A 20,643-nucleotide genomic window follows, 5' to 3' on the forward strand; every position below is an offset into this window, starting at 1 on the left:
CAGGCACATTCTTTACCATCCAAGCCATGAGGGAAGCCCCTTCTCCATACCTAGTACACAGCAAGTTTCCAGCAAACAGCCCAAGGATGAATATGTCATTTCTGTGTCAGTACTTCTTGGGCTGCCCGAGCATGGGCTGATTGACTCCATAGGTGTAGCATCCAAGCCCGGTTCCCGGCCAGGCTTGAGCTGTGTGTTGTGGGCCACCTGTCAATCTGGTCTTGTGAAGATGCCTATTGTTGCTGCTAATTACTGTTGAGTGACGGGGCTGTTTGTTTAAAGCAAAGGTTACTGCTCCCACACTCAGAGGCATAGCCAATCCTGTGGCATCCTATAATTAATAAGTATTCCCTATGGTGAAAAGTTGGCTTTGATCCAACAGATCCCTTCCCACTCCTTCCGTCATCCTCATCCTATTTACAACTTCCTATCTTGGCCGTTGGAGGCCTCATCTGGAGAAGCACCCCCTTTATCCAAACTATGGGCCTCACCAGAACAGCCCGGCATCCCTGGTGTCCCTAACCTGACTCACCAGCTGCTCCTTGTCCTCCTAGATGATAAAGTTTGCTCTTGTGTTTAAGCAAATCTACTTCCCAAGCAGCTCAGCCTTCCAAGCAGTAAGCCCAGAAGTTGAAAGAGTCCTACGAGACCACTGCAGGAGTGACATGAGGAATTTTTTTCATGTAAACTCATCATGGTTGTCCATAATTTCTGCCCTCAGTACTCATTTCAGTTAAACTCTGCAGAAAAAAAAATACAAATGCCATTGGAAACAGAGGTGTCAGAGTCAAAGAGATGACCAGTTGACTGCTTTTCTACTCCCTCTTTGTACAGATATAAACAATCCCGGGTGCTCCCAAGGTTCTGGAAGAAGCAGAGAGAGAAGGGAAGTCCTGGAGCACTTGCCCTGAGCACTTGTGAGAGGCCAAGCTTAGATGCCACCATGGGAACCTTGAGCTAACAGTTCACAGCCCCATGCCTCAGTTCCTCATCTGTAAATGGGTTGATAACAGTGGGACTTGTTTCATAGACTTGTTGTGGGGATTAAGTGAGTTCATGGGTATGATCCACTTTAAAACAGTAGCAAGCTACAGGTGAGCAAGATGTTAAGTGTTTGCCACTGATAACGTCATGGTGACAGCCATGTGCTGGGCCCTGTCTGCCCTTCTGTAGCCCAGGATTTCTCGCCTCAACACTGCTGACATTTTGGGCTGGATAACTCTTTGTCGTGAACAGCTGTCCTGTGCCTTCATTGCGAGGATGTCTAGCAGCATCTGTGGCCTCTCTCTATTCGCTGGATGCCAGCAGCACACCCCACCTCACCCCCTCACCAAGTTGTGACAATGGAAAACGTCCCCAAACATCGGTAAATATCCCCTGCTGGTGCCGGTGAGGGCAAAACGGCCCCCACTTGAGAACTGCTGACAGAACAGTCCTAGGGCTTCCCTGCTGCCTCAGTGGTAAAGAATCCACCTGCAATGGTGGAGATTCAGGTTGAATCCCTGGGTCAGGAAGATCCCCTGGAGTAGGAAATGGCAATCCACTGCAGTATCCTTGCCTGGGAAATCCCATGGATAGAGGAGCCTGGTGGGCTACAGCCCATGGTGTCGCAGAGTCAGACATGGCTGAGTGACTAAACATTCATGACACAGTCCTATAGAAACCACTGCCGAGGAGCAGCCACACCACATACTCTGGTCTCACACCTCTGTGCAGGTCCAGTGTGGAGCCAGCCCTACAAGGCCCTTGGTGAGGCCCCTTGTAGTCAGATCTAGGAGCTTCGGGCGGGGAAGTAAACAGTGGCCAACTTGTTTCTCTAGATGGCTACCGTCTTCTCTTCTTTCAGATAAACAGGAGACTGGAGTCTGGGCCATCTCCTAGCTGGGAGGTACCCTCGCCCTTGAGAGACCGAGGGGGCACAGGGAGGAAATGAGTCCAGGGGCTGACTTCTCTGGCAACCTGTGGCTGTGGGCTAGGTTGAAGGGCATAGGCATGGCTACCAAGGATCCTGGGAGCATAGTCTAGCCCAGAGAGAAGGCCAGATTAGGGGGCAGAACTGAAGCCCTCACCACGGCAAAGAAAACACCCTTCCCTAGAGTGAGGTATCTGGGCACAAGAGGTGTAGCCCCTTCTCTTCTCAGGAAACAAGTGGCCTCTGCACTTGATTCTGAAAAGAAGCACATTGCTCTCTTCATAAAGTAGACTTCTAAGCACTTAGCACTGTTGAAGTTTATTGTGCATTTATTTTGACCCAGCATTTGCAACTGCTACAAACCCGGCTATGGAGATACTAGCACAGCTGTACAGCATTCACACGGGGCTGTGGTATACTAAAGTCTGAGCTTGGGACCTGATGCCTGGTTCAAATTCCAGACTCAGCACCACCAGATCTGTGACCGAAAGAAAGCTATTGACCTCTTTTGCGGGTTAGTCCCTTTATTTGTGAAGCAGGGCAATAACAGGGCCTATATCTCAATGGGCTGTTATAAGGGTTATGCCTTTCCATATGCTAAGAACGGTATCTGTGATCAATAAATGCCAGCTATTGTGATAATCTGGAAATTTATGAATCAACTGGTTAAAAACATGTGGCACATCCATTCTACGGAATACTGGGCATCACTGAAAGAAAGTTAAACTGTATCTATTTAAATAATAGAACTTATTTAACAATAAAGATCAAATTATTAAAGAATCAAAAGAGTTGCAGATAAGTGCCTGTAGCTTGAGATTATTTGTATATAAAAAGAGCTATATAGAAACGGACATGTCTTTATCTTCATGGGAAACTTCTAGAACACTCAAGAAGCTGTTAGCAGTAGTTATATCTAGGCAGTGGGAATAGATGACTGGGGAATTTTTGCTTTCTCCTGCAGTATTGTTAGAATTTCTTACTATGAGCCTGTATTTTTAAAAAATTATAGTTTTTAATTTTTTTTTAAAGGATAAATATATATCTACTTCTGTGGAAACATTTTCAAGATATATTGTGAAATCATCTTCACAAGTGGCAAAATATGAATGGTACAAGCCACAGGAACAAATCTCAGTTCACGAACTCAGATGTGCAAGAAAACAAACTTTAGTTTCTATAACACAACACAGTGTTTATGGTGAGTTTCCATCCAGTCAATGGGAAGCTTAATGCTAGCTACGTCTGAACACTGAGAAGTGCCAGACATGGGACACAGGAGGCAGCTGTGAAGCAGGCTGAGGCCAGATCTAGTAACCTCTGCTGCTCTGGGCCGCTATGGGCAGCCAGGAATCTTGGACCAGGCTGCCTGTGTCCCCCCAGCTTGGCCCCACCACGTGGCCATCACTCTCTGGGACCTCACTCCTGCCTGCCCAGGTGAGCTGCTAGAAGGCGGGGCAAGGCTCCAGACACCTCAGATCTTTCTCCCCTGTCTCCTGCCCGCATCTGATCTGCAGAGGGTAAGGCTGCAAAGCGTTGGGGTCTTGCCACTTGGGTGAACTCATTCTTCCATCTTGTTTCTAGTCAAAGCATTCATCCTGAGGAAGAGAATCCTTTTTCTTCCATGAGCTATTCTACACATCTTAAAGTTTCCCTAAGTGTGTAAGCTTTTGACACACAAAAGCCAGAGACACCCGAAGGATGATTCCTTTTTCTAATCTGGAGAGCTGACTCAAGGAAATCAGCTCCATGAATGTGAGAGTAGAAAGGGGGAAAATCCAGGGAGGAAAAAAGAACCCTTTCTCAAGTTGTATGCAAGCCACACATATGTGTCAATGCAAAGCAGAAAGTCTGAACATTTCCAGCAAATAATTAACCCACCAGTACCTACCAGGAATGTAAACTTTAAGACAGGGGTAGGGATGGAAGAGGAGCTTTATCAGTGTTAGTCTATGAATCTCTAACCTGCTTGGATTTGTAGTGATTAAGCTATGTTCAGTACTATTTATATAATCTACTATTTTAAATAAATAATATCCATACATTTTTTTACCTTCAGGCTGGGGCTGGAAGGGGAGGATGTGACACCTGTCTGGCCCACTGGTGCCTCAGAAGCTATTTGCATGATGGGTTGAGGCGCCTGTTGGGAAATAACTCTTTCTAAAGGAAGGAGGAGATAGGTACAATGAACTGACCCAGAGACAAAAGCTTCGCTCCGTGGAATGCAGGAGGTAACTCTAAGCTAGGGTGGTAGTTGTGATGTAGACATATATGTGGAGCTGAAACTGATGGCTCTGTAAGGCAACAGGGATACCAGAGGCCCCATGGCCTTGTCTGACACGAGAGAGCTGGCTGACCTCATGCCAACAGGACTGTCAGCGGCTCTTAGCAGGTGCAGTGTGTGTGCCTGATGGGTGTGGTAATGTCAAGCAGATCTGATAGCTCCATGGGGTGTGGCAGGGGCAAAGGGAGGTTGCAGAGCTGGACAAAGGGAAAAGATAGTGGGAGTGGGGGTAGGGGGTTAAACTAACCTTATCCATCAGCACATGGGAGACACACACCCTGAGGATCCCCAAAATGATCATGGGGTGAGTGAGTGGGAACCAGGCAAGACCTAGGATCTCGCACTGGCAAGCAGGAGCAAGAGTCAGAAACAATCAGCTGGGCTCTAATGACGTGATAAATGAACACAAGTCCAGGTGTGTGCACAGGTGGGGAGCACAGGCGACGGAGCCACAGTGTCTATACGGGAGAGGTCAGGGAAGGTCTCCTGAGTCAGCTGACACAGGTAACTCAGAGTGGGTGGGAAGGGTGGAGGATGTGAGGAATCCTGTATGCAAAGGAACATTCATTCCCAGGAACTGTGAGGGAATGAGCCAGGGTTTAGGGGAACTGAAAGCAGCTCAGGGTAAATACAGGATAATGGTTAAGAGGCCACAAAGTTTGTGTTCCATGGTAAGGAATTTGAACTTTATCCTACAGGCAGTGGTGACGCTCAGAAGGGCACTTTAAGCAGGGAAATGAGATACCGAGTCACTAGGAAAGCTTTTCCACCGCCACAGTCCCACCACTCCTAGCTAACTCCCACCCAGCTGTGCAGTCTGGGTGTTGCTTCCTCCAGGAAGTTTGTTCTTTGGCCACGCCTTGAACTGTGGTTTTGGGGAAGACTCTTCAGAGTGCCTTGGACTGCAAGGAGATCCAACCAGTCCATCCTAAAGATCAGTCCTGGGTGTTCATTGAAAGGACTGATGCTAAAGCTGAAACTCCAGTACTTTGACCACCTGATGCGAAGAGTTGACTCACTGGAAAAGACCCTGACGCTGGGAGGGATTGAGGGCAGCAGGAGAAGGGGACGACAGAGGATGAGATGGCTGGATGGCATCACTGACTCAATGGACATGAGTTTGAGTGAACTCCAGAGTTGGTGATGGACAGGGAGGTGTGGCGTGCTGTGATTCACGGGGTTGCAAAGAGTCGGGCACGACTGAGCGACTGAACTGAACCCTCAATGAAAGCTGCCAGCTGTTCCCAAGCACCCCCCAATCTCTAAACACTGTGTCATGCTTTCTGTGTCCTCTATTTTTTTCTCTCCCCTCATACACTGTGAGTGCTGAACGCAACAGATTGTGCCTTCTGTGTTTCTTTTCTACATTGTAGCCCCAGGATCTGGCACAATCCCTGACATGTAAGTACACAATATGAATTTAATGGGAAAATAAAAACTTTTATGGTTTCCAGCCTAAGCTAGAGTATGGGTTTGAAAGGGAGGACAGGGGACCAGGGAGAGGGTTCTTGCTATAGTTTAAGAAATGATGAGGGCCTGTCCAAGGCAGTAGTGGAAGAACTGGGGAGCAGGGAGTGACTGGAGAAATATTTAGGGAGCAGAACCAATAGGTGATTAGATGATAGAAGTAACGGAACTGGATAAGGCAGGAAGAGCTCCTGGGCTTCTGGTTTAAGTGGTTAGGTGGATGACGGATTAACCAAGACTGGCTATTCTGGAAGAGAAGGCAATGTGTGGAGAAGGATGATGAAATCTGCCTGTGACATGCCTATAAGCATACTGGTGAAGAGGTACAAAGGGAAGCTGGAATCATAGAACTGGAGCCCAGGACAGACAGCTGGGCTAACGATAGAGATTTGGAAGCTGTCAGCCTGCAGATGATGATTAAAGACCAGGGAAGGGATAAGATCACCCAGGGAGTGAAGGAGCACATGAAACAAGGACACCCACCTGTAAGAGGTGTGCTGAGGGGAGCTATGGAGAGAAAATCAGACATGAGAGGGAGAGAGAAGAAAGTTGTAGCACAGCTGTTGGGGGAGAAGTGGCTCCAAGGACTAGCAAATAGGGTTCAACAGTATGGAGAGACTAAGAACCCAACCAGGCCCCTCATGCAGCTGAAGAAACTTGAGACCCAGGAAGGCTGACTGAGGTGTTGGAGCCCCCAAGTCATCACTGCCCGAGATCGCGTAGATCAATGGCTACTGTATTATGATCTCTGGACCCCTGGGGGCGGTGGCTTGGGGGTGCGGGGGAGTCCATAATAATACCAAGACTTTTTTTTTAACTACTACCAGGATTTTTTTGCAGTGTTCACTTTGTTGACATTTGTATTAACACAAAAGCAACAGGAGATAAAACTGCTGCGGCCCTAATGCAAATCAACAAAGTCATATTCTTCATTCCCAAGCACTTATGTTTTAATAAAAAGGTCAACTTCACCTAAGAATGTCTACAATGGAGCAATAATTATTAATCTTATTAAAACATGACCCTTGAGTATACATCTTGTTATGAGTCTATGCACAAATCACTTGTGCTGAAGTACTGAATGAGTTTATGTCATTGTTTGCATGGAGAGCTAAACTACCTGCTTTTGGGGGGAACATCATTTTTATTAGAAAGAACAATTGACAAACTTTGATAATTCCGACGGGTACTAGAAGACGTGTTCTCAAAAACAAATGAAGTGAGCTTGTCAAATCAAGAAACCGCTAGTATTTTTTGCCGATAAAATTCGAGCTGTCAAGTGAAAACTGTTGACAAAATGAGCTTGACAGCTTCCCAATATCTAGACTTGGTGATGAAATTAGTGGTAATAATAACAAATGTGGTATTACGAACTGAAATGTGTCTACATTTGGAAGATTTGCATAAATCACTGAGCCATTATTTTCCAATGACCACCAATGCACCATGTTAGAAAATCAGGCATGAATAAAAGACCCATTCAACGAACAAGACAGACCAACAGCTTTAACATAGCTGCTTTTTAGTCACAAAGAAGTGTCTGACTCTTTGCAACCATATGAACTATAGCCTGCCAGGCTCCTCTGTCCATGAGATTTTCCAGGCAAAAACACTGGTGTGGACTGTCATTTCCTTCTCCAGGGCATTCTCCTGACCCAGGGATCGAACTCAGGTCTCCTGCACTGCAGGCGGATTCTTTACTGATGAGCCAGAGAAGGCAATGGCACCCCACTCTAGTACTCTTGCCTGGAAAATCCCATGGATGGAGGAGCCTGGTGGGCTGCAGTCCATGGGGTCGCGAAGAGTCGGACACGACTGAGCGACTTCCCTTTCACTTTTCACTTTCACGCATTGGAGAAGGAAATGGCAAGCCACTCCAGTGTTCTTGCCTGGAGAATCCCAGGGATGGGGGAGCCTGGTGGGCTGCCGTCTATGGGGTCGCAGAGTGGGACATGACTGAAGCAACTTCGCAGCAGCAACAGCAGAGCCACAAGGAAGCCCTAACATAACTGAGTATGAGAACTTCACTGATATGGCTTCAGATCTCACACTGCAACTAACCTTTCAGAATATGCCACCTGTCCAATTCTGGTGACATATCAAAAAAGATATCCAAGGAGTAGGAAATGGCAACCCACTCCAGTATTCTTGCCTGGAAAATTACATGGGCAGAGGAACCTGGCAGACTACAGTCCAGGGGTCCACAAAAGAGTCGGACATGAGTTAGTGACTGAGCCCACACACACACGATGTATAATATATAATTTTTACTGCTATGTAAATAAATGTCTTTATCAAAATATTATGACTTTGAATAAAAAGATATCCACAATTATCTGAAAAGGCTCTTAAAATACTTTTACTTTTTCCAAATACAAATCTGTATGAAGTTCACTTTCATTCATCTACTTCAAGGAAAGCAATATATCACTGAATACAAAAGCAGGCATGAGAATCCAGCTGTCTTCTATTAGGCTATTCATTAAACAGATTTGCTGGGACTTCCTTGATGGTCCAGTGATCCATGCTTCCAATGAAGGGGGTGCGGGTTCGATCCCTGGTCTAGAAACTAAGATCCCACATGCTACGTGGAGCAGCCTGGGGGGAAGAAAAAAAGAGATATTTGCAAAACTATAAAACAATACAACTGTTCTTTTTATAAGAAGTATGCTAACATGTAAAAGATTTGTTACTGTTATTTTAAAATAATAAACAACTAATTTTAAAGCCTCTGTTTTTAGTTTTTTTCATATTTGTACTATGGTAATATCTATAGCTACAATCCACATAAACAAAAGTATTTAAAGTCCTCAATAATTTTAAAGAACATAAAAAGGGTCCCAAGACCAAAACATTTGAGAACTGTAGATACAGACCACCTAGTTCCTGACTCCCAGTTCTTTGGACTTGTTTCCAGAACACCTACCCCTCCCACTCACTTCTCCACAGAAAAAGAATTATAAAACACCTAAAAATAAAGTCAATAACAAAACCTAGCTGAAGAAGAGATAAGGGAGCAGGCAAAAGCTAAAGGGAGAATAAGATACTTTCCTTCCCTTCAGTATAATGTTCCTTTAAGGCTACACACCAGAGCTTGGTGAGGCAGTCCTCCAGGCGAGGCAGGGTTCGCCCCTCCCTGCTGCCTGCGGTAGCAGACAGATGGGAGCAGAGCGAAAAGGGCAAGTTCAGGTGCTTTATCTCCCTCACACTCAGAAACTGAACTGATGTAGCGAATGATTAAGACAGGTGGGGCCATTTTTTATTAGTCACGATTTACCAGGGAGGAAGCAGAGGTCTGTGCCTTGACTAATAGCAGTAACTAAATCACAGGTGGGGGCAGCAGCCTCCAGGGTGCAACCCAGGTTTCCCTCCACGGGGCACCGACTCTAAGATGCCTCCCATCCCCACTCAAGCCCAGAGGCCCACCATTAAGATCCATCATTTTACCTGTAAGTAAGGTCTTTTAAGTCACATAAAATTCTCTTTTTTTAATCTTTTGTCCATTCTTTTGGGTAGCTGGTCTTTTTAATAAGATGAAAATGATCCTTTGTATTATTTTTCAACTACAAAACTAGTTTAAAACTGATTAAAAAGTAAAACAATGAAATAGAAGACAAAAAAATAAGAGATAACACAAAAGCTGGTTATTAGAAAATGGCCCTCTAACAAAACTAATCATATACAAAAGGCATGAGGGACTTCCCTGGCAGTCCAGTGGTTATGATTTCATGCTTCCACTGCAGGGGGTGTGAGATCCATCCCTGGGTAGGAAACTAAGATCCCATACAGGGCACATCGTGGCCAAAAAAAAAAAAAAAAAAATTCTGGGAATGAAGAAAGGAAGATTAAATACAGTATATATGGAAAAAAGACTGTAAATTTTATGCTAATAATTTTAAGGGTTTTTTTTTACTTTTTATAAAAAATTTTTAATGACCAAAACTGACTAGAGAAGAAGTTAACATTTTTAGTGATACTAATAGTAATAATACTCTCAAAGTGTCCTTTTAAAATGCAAACCCCTGGGACTTCCCTGGTGGTCCAGTGGCTGAGACTCCATGCTCCCAATGCAGGGGCCCTGGGTTTGATCCCTGGTCAGGGAACTTGATCCCACATGCCACAGCTAAGACCCAGTGCAGCCAGATAATTAAATAAAAACTTTACCAAAAAACAAAATTAAAACGCAAACCCCTCAGGGCAGGAAGTGCTAGTGAGTTGTTCCTCATCTTTCCTTTTGTGACGAAACTGTTTTTGGAGCCTAGGCCTGTCTGTCTGGTTGGAAGGCAAGAGGGTACAGAGGAGGGGCTGGCACGGCTCTGTGTTTAGCAACCCTGGTCAGCCTGGACTCAGATTATCCCAAGGCCAACGCTGGCTGCCAGCACACCGCCTGCTGACTTTCCCAAGACTAGCACCCCCAACAGTTGAATCTCAGTCCCAGAAGGAAACAGAGTCTCAGTTCCTGGTGGAAACAGAGACATCCCTGTCAATCTGGCCCTGCCCAGCTCCAAGGCCCTGGCTCCAAGCCCCTCACCCTGTCCCCTTCCCTCCCGTCCCTCCTCCCTCTCTCCTTCCTCCCCTTCTTTCTCCCTCCCCCCACCCCCATGCTCTGCTGGGTGACAGAGGAGCTCAGGTGTGGCTGCAGTCATATCAGGTGCTTCACCACCTCTCCTCACTCCTGCCTCCTGGTACTTCCAGCCAGAGGAGCTGTGACAAATAGGTGGAGTCCTGAGGCCCAACCCTCAGCCTGTCTTGGCTCATTTCCCAAACTTATTTCTGAATCTGACGTCAGAATCAGACCAAGAAGAGGTCTGAGGGGTGTGGTACTATGTGCGGCAAAGGGAGATAGTTGTTGAGCTCTGACCCCGGTCATGGAGTTACTGCAAGAGATCTACCATTTACACCTTGCTCTGTGGCCCGTATGAATGTCCCATGTTACAGAAGCACTGCTGCTGCTGCTGCTGCTGCTAAGTCGCTTCAGTCATGTCCGACTCTGTGCGACCCCATAGACGGCAGCCCACCAGGCTCCCCCATCCCTGGGATTCTCCAGGCAAGAACACTGGAGTGGGTTGCCATTTCCTTCTCCAGTGCATGAAAGTGAAAAGTGAAAGTGAAGTCGCTCAGTCGTGTCCGACTCCTAGCGACCCCATGGACTGCAGCCTACCAGGCTCCTCCGTCCATGGGATTTTCCAGGCAAGAGTACTGGAGTGGGGTGCCATTGCCTTCTCCAACAGAAGCACTACTGTGTCTCAAATTTGTCGATGCAGCCAGATAAATAAAGATTAAATCTATTTAAACGCTCCCCCTGCCTTGTGACTGCAGCCATAAAAGACACTTGCTCCTTGGAAGAAAAGCTATGACAAACCTAGGCAGCATATTAAAAAGTAGAGACATTACTTTGCCAACAAAGGTACATATAATCAAAAACTATGGTTTCTCCAGTAGTCATGCATGGATATGAGAGCTGGACCATAAAGAAAGCTGAGCACTGAAGAATTGATGCTTCTGAACTGTGGTGTTGGAGAAGACTCTTGAGAGTCACTTGGATAGCAAGGAGATCAAACCAGTCAATCCTAAAGGAAATCAGTCCTGAATATTTATTGGAAGGACTAATGCTGAAGCTGAAGCTCCAATACTTTGACCACCTGATGCAAAGAACTGATTCACTGGAAAAGACCCTGATGCTGGGAAAGACTGAAGAAGGCAGGAGAAGGGGACAACAGAGGATGAGATGGTCGGATGGCATCACCAACTCAATGGACATGAGTCTGAGCAAGCTCCAGGAGTTGGTGATGGACAGGGAAGCCTGGCGTGCTGCAGTCCATGGGGTCACAAAGAGTCGGACATGACTGAGTGACTGAACTGAACTGAAGTGTTACCCAGTCCATACCAGCTTATGACTACTAGTACTATCTTAAGCAACAGACACCAGAAACACCCCCTCTGTGTGCGCACACATGTCTGTGTGTGTTTGTGTGTGGAGGGGTGAAAATACCTTGGATATTTTAATGAGAAGAAAGGTGACCCCTTTCAGAAAAAGGATAGGAATGACCAGTATACCCAACTAGCTGGGACCAGTTATTCTGTTGCTGACACTCTCTTCCACCCCCAGTGAAGATGAAGGCTCTAAGAATGAAGTGTGATGGGGCAGGTGCTGTGGCCAAGTTACCATGTATCCTTATGGTCTTCTCCATGGGGGTGGGAATGGGAAGAAGGCCACAGCACAGAGTTGAGTTTAGGCAGAAAGGGCTCCTTTGTGAACCCTGCTAACGATTTAGTCCTGGACTGACTCGAGCCCCTGGCAGCCCCTAAGGCAGGTGTGTCAGTGAACTCCTTGCCTTGCTAAAATCTCAGGAGTGGGATGGGATGTGGAAGGCAGATACTCACTGTGACCTCCAGCTTCTGCTGACTGCCTGGTCTGGAGTGACCAGCCTGTCCAGATAACAGACGACTGATGCAGCACTGACCGTGACCACACCCAAGGCCAGGAACTTGATCAGGCATGTTCAAGTGCATTACTGGACACAGTGGGTTGGAAGAATTAAAATCTGGACCATATCATATTGGGCAGTCTTTACCAAAGTCAGCCTCTGGTGAGAATGTGAACAGGAATCCAGAATCAAAGACCTAAAAACCAACAAGAGACGTGCCACCCATGGACATTTCCAGTGCAGGTTGGTATTATGATTTGAAAGGCCCTAAGGAAGGTCCCCAGGTTCCCCTTCCTATCTAGTGAAATGATGCCTAAAATTCACAAATTAGATCCCTCTTCCTTTCCCTGCACTCCCTCTACTTTGGGCAGGGCTGGGTGGAGTTGGATGAGCTAGGACCAGTGTTATTGTGAGTTGCTGACACTTTCTTCCACCCCCAGTGCAGATGAAGGCTCTGAGAATGAAATGTGATGGGGCAGGTGCAAGAGTGGACAGAAGTAATGACGAGGAAGTAACTTTCTAATAATGCCTGCAACTGATTCTATTGACAATCCAGACTTTTAGGTCTCTCTCCCTAACCCCACCAAACACATCTGGGTTCACTCTTTAGAAACAGTGAGCTGCTTCTTCAAAGTACCCATCACTTCCTGCCACCCAAGCCCTACGAGGCAGGATACTTTCAGGATAGGCTCTATGTAGGCTCAAAGACTATGTATAAGTGATTAACTCAAAACCTCCCTCTGTGGGTTCTTCTGTATAAATGGTGACATAGTAGAAAGCCTGGTGTATTTTGATGTGATCTGTCAGACTCTTAGTAGTCCTCCTTCCAAAAATATCCTCCTTGCTCCAGACCCACCTGGCACCTAAAATTTCACCATTAGAGGTACTTAAAAGTAATTCAGTAGGTCTCTTGGAAAACAAAAAGATTTCCTGATTCAGGGTAGGGGTAGGGGATTAGCAAGGAGAAGTCACATAAGAACAAATCAGTGGTAGCCTCTGAATTCCTAAGCACCACCTGAAGGGTTTAGAGGTAGCAATCCAGTGTGGGAAGAGGAGTTGGGGTGGGGAAGCAGGAGGGCTGGAGGGTCTGAAGCCATTTTTCATAGTGAATACAGGGGTTTCAATTACATCATATATTTATTCGGGGTGGCTTTGGCAAAGGACTGATAAGAGACCTGGGATGCTAAAGACTCCTCCATAAACCATCCCGTGATGCTAACACTGCAACAAGAGAAACAAGCAGAGCTCTAAGACCTTGGAAATCAAGACACAGGAGTCCTGGACTTGGGGGCAGGGGGTGAGTGGGTAGGGAGGGAAGGGGGCACGGTTGGAAGAGAACACCAAATCCAATCCCTCCCAATCTTGGTCACTTTCCTTGTCAGAGGCAGGCAAACACCCCAAGGCTCAGCTGATGAATACCCAGGAGGGTCTTGAGTCCTCAGAATTCTCTGCAGGGTCTGCTCCCTGGAGAAGGCCTAGAATACAAGTGCGGGACAGAAGGGCAGAGTGGACTGTGGGCTGGGCTGTCTGGTCACGTGATGCGATCTCACTGCTTCTCCTCTGTAATTCTGTCCCCCTCCTCCTCTGGTCTCTCCCTCTGCTCCTTTCCCCTCCCTCTGCTCTGTTTTCATTTGGTTAAAATAGATGCAAACTCTGGTCTTTTCTATTTTTAATACCTAGCCATTACATAATCCACACTGTAATTGCTGACTTGAAAAAGTACTGGCAACAGTAGAAAATCCCCCGAGTTTTAAACAGGAAAAGGATTATTACAGCACAAAAGCCTTTGGCAGTTTTACTGACTGGTAAACTGTCTGTAGTCGTCACTTGCCAGTGTAAGTCACATGGGCCTTGGGAAACACTCGCCTCATCTCAGGGAAAGCAGGCTGGGGGAAGGGAACCACAGCCTCGGCTGGGAGGGGGAGGCTTTGTGTGGCGAAGAGGGGGTGGGCCTGGTCCAGAGGGGAGCGGGGAAGGAGTGAGCTTCAGGATACCCGTCCCCTCCTCCCAGGGCCACCTTTTACTGCTTTTGTTTCTGGTTAAGACAGTCAAGTCTCCAACATCCCCAACCTCTCCCTCATTGACTGCCTGGGTCTTCTTACAGTCTCCAACACATTTCTGGGCAAGCCTGAGTGAGGGTGGACTATCCCAGTTAAACAGACGATTTCATAAAGACAAAGGAGCAAGCAAGACTGCTTGTTTATCACACAGATCTGACCCACTCCTCTGCAAGGCTTTCCACAGATTAAGTCAACCACCACACTAATTCCTCAATAAAATGCTCTAATAACAACATAAGCACTGAAGGTTTGATAAACGATTTCCCAGTCAAATTGAAATTAACTATCTCATTTAAGACAAACATTCTCTGTGTGTTGGTGGTGTGGGTAGTGTAGGAAATACAAAGGGGATGGGAACCGCTTTCCCTGCTTTTGCCAATTCTGCCACAATCCTAACCCCAATAATCAAGGAGGATCAGTCCAATCTGTATAACTATTCATGTCAATTCATTCCATAAACATTTGCTGAATGCCACACGCTGGACTAGTTGTTGGGGATATAACATTTAGCAACATCATTGCCCTCATAGAACTGCCAGGTCAATGAGGGAGACAGAGACATTAATCAAAATACTGCATGAGCATATCATTACTAACTATGACGATGTATTACACGGGAAGAGCACAGAACAGCTGGGGCACTTAGAACAGAAAGATCGGATAGGGTCTGAGGGTTCCTAGGTACCTAGGGACTTCAGGGTTCTTTAAATTCAGCATCCCATCTTCCTTCCCATTCCCTCCTTCCTTCCCGTTTTTTTCCATATAGAGAAGATAATGCTAGTTTCCTTATGGTCTCACTCGATTCACATAGCAAACTAAAAATTCAGCACTGTAAGACAAAAGGTCATGTTACGAAAAGCCAAACCACACTTTACAATGAGAACTACACATAATTCATGACACGAATTAAGACTCAATCGGCCGCAGGTGTCAAAAATCCAAATCAAAGTTTCAAAATGGAAAAAAAGGGGTGGGGGGAAGCCTAGACCCATGTAAATGAGACATCCAGACTTAGACAAGCTTCAGGCATGTTTAGATCTCTGGTGCTCGAAAAATGTCGTTAGTCTCCATTCCTAGATCTTGCAGGTCAGCTTTCACTTGTGTTGTCTTCAGAATTCCCCCTGAGGTACCAAGATGGTCACCAACAACCTCAGGGTCACATACATTCTAGAGGCTTAGCAACCCAGTTGGAAAATAAATGAGAATTCATTTAACAGTTTCAATGAAAATCCAGAGTCCCAGCTGGCCTGAATTTGAGACCATGCCCTTCTCTGACTGGCACAGTCAGGTGTCCTCCACCTAGAGCCAAAGAATGGACTCAACTCCACCATAACTGATCTGAGAATAGGAAGGAGGTGATCCCTCAAAGGAAAATCGAGGTGCTCTTATCTAAGAAGGGAGAATGACGCTGGGCAGTCAAAGCCCATGATCTCTACTGTCCTCGAAGTTTCTAATTAAGCGGATGTTAAGAAGAAACAACAGGTTCTTCCATCAACTGGGTCTTTCTTCCTGAAGAATGAGCAAGAGTGCTTATTTAGTGTGGCACTGACTGGATCTGCCCTGTTCCCAATCCAGCTACATGGAGACCTTGGCATCTTTAGGGCACTCAGTGGAGTCTTAATATTCGTTGATGTACTTGCTCAGAGAAGTCTTCAAGTCTCACACCTCGTGAAAGACTTCTCCTTCTCCTCCCTTCACTCCCTACTCAGTGCTGGCAAGGCTGCGAAGGCCACAGCTCTCTTTGGCTTTGTTAATTGTCCTCAGGGTCTGTGTAAATTACATGAAAGAAAGGGAATGACAAGCCCTTTGTTGGGAAGTTTTGCTTCCCTTTTGGAGTCTGAATTGAAAATGGCTTCCGCTGGGCAGGAAGGGGAGTATCAAGATAGTTTCTGGAGCATGCAACCAATAGACCTCCATAGAAAAGATTTTGGGGGGTGTCAGGGGCGGGTGGATCACTGTCAAACATTCTACAAGTTACACAGCACTACAGCAATCATATGTCAGCTGCAACCACCCTGTCCATGTCCTTATAAAAGCTGCCTGGACCCCCCTATCCAATACCCTCCCACAATTTCTGCAAATTCCCAGCAACTAATGCTTTTTTCCCCCGCCATGGGCTCCGAAATCACTGCAGATGGTGACTGCAGCCATGAAATTAAAAAGACGCTTGCTCCTTGGAAGAAAAGCTATGACAAACCTAGACTGCATATTAAAACGCAGAGACATTACTTTGCCAACAAAGGTCCATCTAGTAACAGCTATGGTTTTTCCAGTAGTCATGTATGGATGTGACAGTTGGACCATAAAGAAAGCTGAGTGCCAAGGAACTGATGCTTTTGAACTGTGGTGTTGGAGAAGACTCTTGAAAGTCCCTTGAACTGCAAGGAGATCCAACCAGTCCATTCTAAAGGAAATCAGTCCTGGGCGTCCATTGGAAGAACTGATGCTAAAGCTGAAACTCCAATACTTTGGCCACCTGATGCGAAGAGTTGACTCACTGGAAAAGACTCTGATGTTGGGAGGGATTGGGGGCAGGAGGAGAAGGGGACGACAGAGGATGAGATGGGTGGTTGGCATCACCGACTCGATGGACATGAGTTTGAGTAAACTCTAGGAGTTGGTGATGGACAGGGAGGCCTGGTGTGCTGTGATTCATGGGGTCCCAAAGAGTCGGACATGACTGAGAGACTGAACTGAACTGAACTGAAAGGAAATCAACCCTGAATATTCACTGGAAGGACTAATGCTGAAACTGAAGCTCCAGTACTTTGGCCACCTGATGCAAAGAGCCGACTCATTAGAAAAGACCTTGATGCTGGGAAAGATTGGAGGACAGGAGAAGGGGATGACAGAGGATGAGATGGTTTGATGGCATCACCAACTCGATGAACATGAGTTTGAACAAGCTCCAGGAGATGGTGAAGGACAGGAAAGCCTGGCCTGCTGCAGTCCATGGGGTCGCATAGAGTCGGACACAACTGAGCAACTGAACAACAACAAGAGAAGCCATCGTGATGAGAAGCCCATGTCCCTCAACAAAGAATAGCCCATGTGTAGCAATGAAGATTCAGTAAAGCCCAAAATAAATACATTAGAAAAAAACCACAGCCTTAAACATTGTTTAACCTAAAGGAATCCTCTAATAAAATTTAAGACAAGATGAATACAGTCCAAATCAAATAAGTGAGAACATTAAAAATAATAAATAAGTAGGGGTCTTCCCTGGCAGCCCCATGGTTAAGAATCCACTTTGCAATGCAAGGGATACTGGTTCAAACCCTGGTTCGGGATGACCCCACATACTGTGGAGCAACTAAGCCTAAGAGCTACAGCTGTTGAGCCTGTACACTACAACTACTGAGCCCGCACGCCTAGAGCCCGTGTGCCACAAGAGAAGCCACCACCATGAGAAGTCCATGCACTGCAATGAAGAGTGGCCCTGCTCGCTGCAACCAGAGAAAGCCTGTGTGCAGCAAACAGACCCACTACAGCCCCAAAGCAAGATAAGTAAGTAGGTCTTTAAAAAAATAAATACATAAATAGGAACATTCTGGTCATATTGCTCTGTACTTGCTTTTTTCTTGTTTAGGGGGGTGGATATGAATTTATTTACATTAAAGCCTTACACAGGTATAAAAGTCACATTTTGTGACAAATTTAAAATGAAAACAAAGTTGCAACTGTCCCCAGAAAACTCAGGACCTGTACTTTCACTGACCCCTCTTTTCACAGTTCTGTGGGGTATACTTGCTTTTTTCACTGATACAGAAGCTATTGTTATGTTTTCATAGCCACACAGCATTTCACAGTCCTACTCATGGATATTTACCAATGCAAGGAACATTCCCATCCAGAGAACACTGTGCTCAAGACTAAGCACTTCTTCAAACGCAACCTAGCTTGCCCTGCTGTGACTTGTCTGCTTGTATTCTTTGCCCATTTTCTACAGTCTGTTGTCTTATCATTATTGATTTTTAGAAACCCTTTACATACTGTAGAAATTAATCCACTATCGCCTACATCCCCCAAATTTCTCCCAGCCTGTTGACTGTCTTCTATCGTTGTTTATGTTGGCTATGTCACACAGTAGTTTCTCATCTTTATGTGGCAAAAGCAATTATGAACAATTTAGAAAGTACTGTCATGGGTGCCATGCACTTGAAGCTCTGAGCCACACAGCCTCTTCTGCTGGGGACCACAGAGCTGTGCTTAGTAGGTTCCTGTGGTGAAATGGCTGAGTAAGCAATCATTTTCTGAGCTGTTCATATCTGGTTTTACAGCCACGGTGGTGGTGTAAATTAATCAAGAAAAAAGCAAGAGAAATGTGAAAATTTTAGTTGCTTGCTTGTTTGCATCTACTAGGAGGCTTCTTTCCTAAATGTTTGAGTAATGTACTAACAATGTCAAAGAAATCCTGAGCCACTGAAAATCCAAAAACATCTTTATAAACAATAATCTGAGTATTTCCAGACCCTTTCAAACTGTGGGCTTTAGGGCATTATTTGCTGTCACTGCAGAGGGAAAAAATACATTCCAAACCCCACAGGAATAGAAGGCTCAAGAGTCCAATAACTCTTAGTATTTCAACCAAGAAATTGTTAAAGTTTCCCCTCAGCCTTTCACAGAAGATAAGCATTGGCCCCACTCTGATCCCGAACAGTTAAAAAACCCTAGTGGCCAGATGGGATTTTCCCTGCAAGAGTACTTAGTCCTTGTTGCTGCAAACTCTGCCTACGGACCCAGTACTCTGTGGAGGCTGTCCCATTTGGCCAGAACTACCCAATGGCAACCCACTCCAGTACTCTTGCCTGGAAAATCCCATGGACAGAGGAGCCTGGTGGGCTGTAGTCCATGGGGTTGCGAAGAGTCAGACACGACTGAGTGACTTCACTTTCACTTTTCACTTTCATGCATTGGAGAAGGAGATGACAACCCACTCCAGTGTTCTTGCCTGGAGAATCCCAGGGACAGGGGAGCCTGGCGGGCTGCCGTCTATGGGGTCGCACAGAGTTGGACAAAACTGAAGCGACTTAGCAGCAGCAGCAACCTGCCTCCCCAGTGCTAAAACTCTATGGTATTCAGCCAGCTGTGCAGAAGGCAGGACTAAAAGATGCTTCTGGACATCTTTTCCCTAGTTGAAACCTGACACTCCTTAAGGAACTTGGTTTCTGGACAATGAAGATTCTGCCATAAAAATCATCCTTCAGTACCCAGTGGTATCCAAAGGAGAAACAGATGGTCTATCTCCGTGTTGTTTTATTCCTATAACCTTAAAAAAACAAAACAAAAAAAAAAACCCTCCCTTGGCCGAGGTCTATACCAAACAACTATGCGCCTCCTCCTCATTGCTGTTAAGTTACTAACTAACCTCTCGCTCATCAGGGACTTTGCCTCCTTGATCAGTCTGCCTTTCCACTTCAAGTCAGACCTGCTGCCTGCTCACGATCTCCTATACCCTCCTATATACAGGGCCTCTCCTCATCTCATCTACAGCTGCTTCTTCAACTTCACTGAGGCTTCCAGCCTCTCGATACCACCTCCCTCATCACTTTGCTGCCTATCAGTCCTCTCCTCAATTCACTTCTTTCTCTAGCCAACTAGATGACCACTCTGCTACTAATATCCCAGATTCCTCCTACTCCAAGTCTTCCATTTGCCCACAGAACACAGCTCCTATCTGAGTATGAATATACTCTGCTTTAACCCCCAAGCTGTTGAGTGGGCACTGCTAAAGCAATCATTAGTCATGAGGGCTGCTCCCTCCAGGAAGCTGCTGCTTCCAATATTAGTTGGGTCTTCAGCACTGTTCAGTTATCCTCCCATGTGTCTCCAGATCACTCCATGAGCACAACAGCTTTTAAAAGGCATGCCACTATCCCCACTCTCCCATCCTGGCAGATGACCTCAATTTCTGCTGCCCAGAGAACACATAGCCCAACAGAAGGAAAACGTCTCTCCAAAATCTTATCAAACCCTTCTGCCCATCACAACCCTCACCCCGACACCATGCCCCTCGCCCTGATCACATGAGACTTGACAGTGCTCAACAGAGTGCTAGCGAAAGGTAGGAGAGCAATAGACGGTGGTGTGGTGGTGATACAGTTAAAATCAGCGACGGCCTTGTCTTTTGTTCAAGTTTAATCTCTCTACCGGTGCTTTGGATACAGCAGACCCTCCTCCCCAGGAGACTTGCTCAACAATTGTTATTCTCTTTTCTGTCTTCAACTTCTCCTTCTCTACTTTTTCCCCACAGCGCAAAATCATGCTTGGGTCTCAAAAAATAAATAGACCTCCCTAGATCCTGTGTCCCCTCTTCACTAACACTCCTCTCTTCAAACAAGCCTTTCAAAAGAGCAGCCTCCCTGACAGGGTCCACCCTTGCCCCCAGCTGCCAGCTGCAGAGAGACTATCTAATAAAAGAGTGGACTCCTCTTATTTACCAAACGTCTGTTCTTTGGAAAACTGCTTTAGAGATTAGCAAAGAAACCATGA

At 46.0% G+C, this 20,643-nt stretch overlaps 1 long non-coding RNA gene across 6 annotated transcripts in view; it reads right to left on the bottom strand.

Annotated features, from left to right (window-relative positions):
- Positions 1–7,760: 7,760 nt before the first annotated feature.
- Positions 7,761–20,643, bottom strand: part of LOC128055972 (uncharacterized) — a 60,178-nt gene continuing 47,295 nt past the window's right edge. For 2 of the 6 annotated variants that reach the window (XR_008200130.1, XR_008200133.1), the window contains exon 3: positions 7,775–8,261. This is a non-coding gene — a long non-coding RNA (uncharacterized LOC128055972). Of the gene's footprint in view, positions 8,262–20,643 lie in introns of all 6 variants that reach the window. The other 4 variants (XR_008200132.1, XR_008200129.1, XR_008200131.1 and 1 more) reach the window with 3 other exon arrangements.

Source organism: Budorcas taxicolor, chromosome 11 (genome assembly GCF_023091745.1).
Source record: "Budorcas taxicolor isolate Tak-1 chromosome 11, Takin1.1, whole genome shotgun sequence".
Classification (NCBI taxonomy): Eukaryota; Metazoa; Chordata; class Mammalia; order Artiodactyla; family Bovidae; genus Budorcas; species Budorcas taxicolor.